Genomic DNA, 4860 nt, shown 5'->3' on the forward strand with positions numbered 1-4860 from the left:
CCCAAATTAAAATCAGAAACCCTAATTCCCAAATTGGAACCTAACCCTCATTTTCCCCTTTCCTCAGAGGCTGAAACACGCAGCCTTCACCCCCTTTCTCTTTCACCCACTTAACGCACAACACACCCACACCAGCCACAGAGAGGAAGAGAGGGAGCTGCGCCACGTTACCGTCCAGTCGCTGTCCGGCTCGCCATCACCGGTGTCTCACCGCTGTCACTATGGAGACCAAACGCCGTTGAGCTTCTTGCTGCTGCCTTGGAGTCCGTCGTCGGGTTTGAGTTGAAGAAAGAGAGAGGCGTAGATTCAACGTCGCGTAGAGAGGGATTTGTTGTTGTCGTTGCGCGCCGTCGTGTGCTGTCGCTGTTGTTCGAGCCGTCGCCATCGCCGTGGGTGAAGTTCGCCGCTGGCGCCAGTTGAGGCCGCTGCTATGGAACAGAGATGAGAGAGAGACGTTGGGAGGAAACTGTGAGCTGCAAGCCGCTGACCGAGAAGAAGTTCTGCCTTTGTTGCCGTGTTAGAGTCGTCGCTGCTAACACCGCGCACCGCCGTTAGCGCTGCCGTTGAAGGGAGCTCGCCGTCACAATTCAATCATCATTGAGCTTGAAGGGAGGCGTCACTGATATACCCGACAGCAGCTTCCCCTGCGTTCCCAATTCCATTCTTGAAACGTTAACACTCTTGCTCATGCTCTGTTTCCTGAATCTATTCCTCTACCATATTTTGTTCTGATTACAATAGCATATGTTAATGTCTCTGTTTAGTATTATCATCTTTATTCGGAACCACTGATGTCACCGCTACGGAGGTGATTGGGATAGGCGCGATTGTCATTGTTGTTGTTGCCCCAGAAGAAGTGAAGTTGCTGCTGCTGTTCCGGCCGCATTGGCTGTTGTAAACTGGAAAAAAGAAGGGCATCATTGCGTTTAAATTCGACGGTTTCGACTAATTGAGGTAGGGGGTTTAAACGATTTCAATTTAAGAATGCCTACAAGGTTTATTGAATAACTGCAAATAGATTTAATAGCTGTGAGTAATTGATTGATTATGTGAATATTGAATTGTGGCTGAAATTGTGATTGGAATGGTTGAGATTGTGATTTGGAATTGTTGATTAGTGATATTGATTGATTATGTGGATTGGGAATTGTTTGATGACTAATTGTTGAGAATTTCTGAATTTTAATGAGTTATGTTTGATTTGTTGCCGTTGAGCTGTTATTTGGTATATTGTAATGTTAATGAACTTGGTTGGTGGTTGATTTGGAATTAGTTTTGAGGGGTATTGAAGGGTTGGATTTTGAATACTAAATGGTTTGCTGAAAATCAGGTTCTCTTGAAATAAAACGGCAACTTTGAAAGTGATTTAGTAACTCTATAGTGACTGAAATTATAAGAATTTAAATGTTAAGTAAATTATGTTAAGTGTAATTGTGAAAATTCAATTTTTAAGGTTTCGTATCAACTAGAGAATTAGTTATGATTTTTCAAAGTTGAACTCTAAAATCTGATTTTCTGCATAATTTTAAACGAAGTCAGAAACTTTGAAAAGCTATAACTACTTACGTAATGATCGGAATTGCATGAGACTAAGCCTGGGTTAAACTTGGGGATATAAGAAACTAAACTGGTAAATGTGAGACTTTTTCATTAAGTTTATGATTTATGGTGAATTTTTGAATTGGGGATGTTAAATCTGGTTTTTCTACAGAACGTTTAACACAGCAGCAACTTGATTCCTCTATTGGAAATTCTGCAATTTGAATTTTGAAATGGAACCAATTTTAAATGAAACTTTAATCCTAATACTTTAATTTCATAAAAATTTAGAATGGTTAGAGTTGTGGTTTTAAAGATTTGGATTTTCAGAGAAAGATGTATTATGCAGTAAAAGTCAGGCTTTGTTTTCTAAGTCAGTAACTTGAGGCTTCATAATTTTTAATTCTGGGATGATATTGAGATGTAACTAATTGGAGGTAAAATTTGAGTATGTTTAGTATATATGATTCAAATTTCAGGGTTTTCTATGTTTTAGTAAGTGAGTTATGGGACTTGGAAGAGGTTATGTTCAATGATTTGTAAAACAGACTTCAGCAGAAAATTACCTAACTTCCAAGCTACGTAACTCCTTCATTAAAAATGGTATGACCCTGAAACCAATTGAGAAAGAAATTTGAATAAGTTATGTTTAACCACATAAATTTTGAAGGTGGTTGGATTTAATTTGGATTTTATATGAAATTTCGAATGTTGTACGCTGCTGCTGTCTTCTGGATTTAAAACACTGCAGAGCGGTCACGGTTTTGCTTATATTTCCGAAGCTAGAGTCAGCGAAAAATTATGATTTTTGGTTTAATAGAAAGCTTAATCCAAGACGGTCGCATGGATATAAAGTTTGCGTGATTCCGAATTCATTTGATATTTTAAAAACAAAATAGAAATCAGGCTGCCAAGTTGTGTTGGCAATTATTTTGGATATGGAATTTAAGAAATAGATTTTCTATACTATTATCAAATATTTTTGAGAATATATATTGTTGTGGTAACTGCTAAAAGAGGCTGATGAAATGTTGAGAAAGAAGGAACCCGTAAGGGTGGCTAAATCCTATTTTTAAAGGAAATTATGTCCAAATTTAGTCAAGTAGCAGATTCCCTTGTTCTCAAATGTGAATCCTTATGGCTAGTTCTCAGTGAAAATTTCTGTGTTTTCAATTTTTCAGTACAGCAATAAACAACTTGTTTGGTATGCTTGTAGGATGGTTATTTGTTGGGACTGTCCGTGAATTTAGGGTTTTTTGAACTAACCTAGGGATTAGCATTTCTTGTTTCTTCTGAAATTGGTAATAGCAAGGTTTTACACTAAACAAAAGGGTGAATATAATGAGTTGTAACAGTGATGAATTTAAGCACTAAGAGTAAATTTTTGTATGAAAATTTCTCATTCCAATTTTACCAAAGAAATATATATGGGGACTACTAAATCATTTTGATTTCACTCAATCAAAACACATCACTTTATAAATGCCATGTAGATGATATGATATCACTATTTTTTATCTTAATGATAGATTAGGAATTTTAATTTTATTTATTTTTCAGAGGTCATGCATCAACTTTATTTATGTGATTAGTGTGTAAAAATTTTAAAAGTTTTTGTATCTATTTTCTTTGATTTTTTAAATAGTTCTGTGTTTTCCAAGATATTTTATAATTATTGATATGTAAAATCTTCAATTTCTAAATTGCAAATATTTTCCAGAACATGCTTGATTATGTCTCATTTTAAGACAGGAAGTTTAAAATAGAAATTATTTTGTATTTTATATTAATTTAGGATTAATATTTGTTAATTGATTATTTTGTTTATCTACTCTTGAATGTTCTTTACGAAGAATTTTTTGTTTTATTTTGTATACAGGATAATTTTTTTGGACTCGTAAAGACAAAAGGAGTTGACTAGTTGTTGTGGCACCTTGTATAAGATGGGATGGGTCTTATAATGAGTTTGGTTATCTAAATGTATTATTTTGATGTGTTCTTTATTTTTTGATAAGAGACTTTATCCGATATTATATGTAATGGATAAATTACACTCTATTTTGATTAGTGTTGTAATGAATATCTAATTTTTAATGAAACTTTTATGATTTGGATTTATCAAATTTTTCATTTTTAGATTTATTTTGTGATTATCATCATTTTGGGATGTGATTATGATTTAAAAAAATTAAATCTCATAAGATAAAACAGGCTATGGTCACGGTAAAAACTGTGACCATATATAAGCTATGGCCACAGTGAAAACCGTGACCATAGATAAGGCTATGGTCACAGTCAAGGTGGGGTGACCATAGAGGCTATGGTCACGGCGAAAAACCGTGACCATAGATAAGGCTATGGTCACGGTTTAAGGAAGGGATGACCATAGATAAGGCTATGGTCACGGTTTTGGTGAGGGGTGACCATAGAGGCTATGGTCATGGCCAAAACCGTGACCATAGATAAGGCTATGGTCACAGTTTAATGAGGGGTGGCCATAAGGGCTATGGTCACGGCTAAAATCGTGACCATAGCTAAGGCTATGGCCACAGTTTTTGGTGGGGTGACCATAGAGGCTTTGGTCACGGCCAAAACTGTGACCATAGATAAGGCTATGGTCACGGTTTTGGGAAGGGGTGACCATAGAGGCTATGGTCACGGTTTTATTGCGTGACCATAGATTAACCTATGGTCACGGTAAAAAAACGTGGCCTAAAGTGCCAGAATTTAAACATTACAACTGTGACCATAGAAACCGTGACCATAGATAAAAAAACCGTGACCATAGGTCTATGGCCACGAGAGAATAGGCCACGGTGAAAAAACCGTGATTATAGGTCAAAAACCGTAACCATAGACCTATAGTCATCCTTTTCACTAGCTATATAGTCACGGTTTTTCACCGTGACCATAGACTTTTTTTTTTTTGTAGTGCGCATGTCTCATATTATTGGTTTCAATTTCGTGATGATTATAACTCGCAAGCTTTGAAAGCATCAAAGTTTAGAATAATGACAAAGAAACAATGATCAAAGCAAGGCCATGTTGTGAAAATTGAAGTACTTTTTTGTCAAGATATTATATAGTCAATAATGGTGAATTATTAGAGATTATGAGGCATGAGGCAGGTAATATATTTATGTATGTAACTACTCGAGTGGGTAATGGTAGGTAAGTTTATCTATCTTTTAAATAATTGATGATTTATCTAAGTTTTACTTTGCTTTTTAAGTTAGTTGTTAGCGGTTAATTCATTGAATAGTAATAATTAAATGTTGATAAGACTCTACTTTACTTCATGATTCTATTATTAAATAATTG

At 35.5% G+C, this 4860-nt stretch overlaps 1 long non-coding RNA gene across 1 annotated transcript; it reads left to right on the forward strand.

Moving 5' to 3' along the window:
- On the forward strand, positions 1-3662 carry LOC112741604 (uncharacterized). The gene is made up of 3 exons (XR_011870651.1): positions 1-671; positions 765-954; positions 3419-3662. It is a non-coding gene; the product is annotated as an uncharacterized lncRNA (long non-coding RNA).
- Positions 3663-4860: the final 1198 nt, after the last annotated feature.

Source organism: Arachis hypogaea, chromosome 14 (genome assembly GCF_003086295.3).
Source record: "Arachis hypogaea cultivar Tifrunner chromosome 14, arahy.Tifrunner.gnm2.J5K5, whole genome shotgun sequence".
Taxonomy (NCBI): domain Eukaryota; kingdom Viridiplantae; phylum Streptophyta; class Magnoliopsida; order Fabales; family Fabaceae; genus Arachis; species Arachis hypogaea.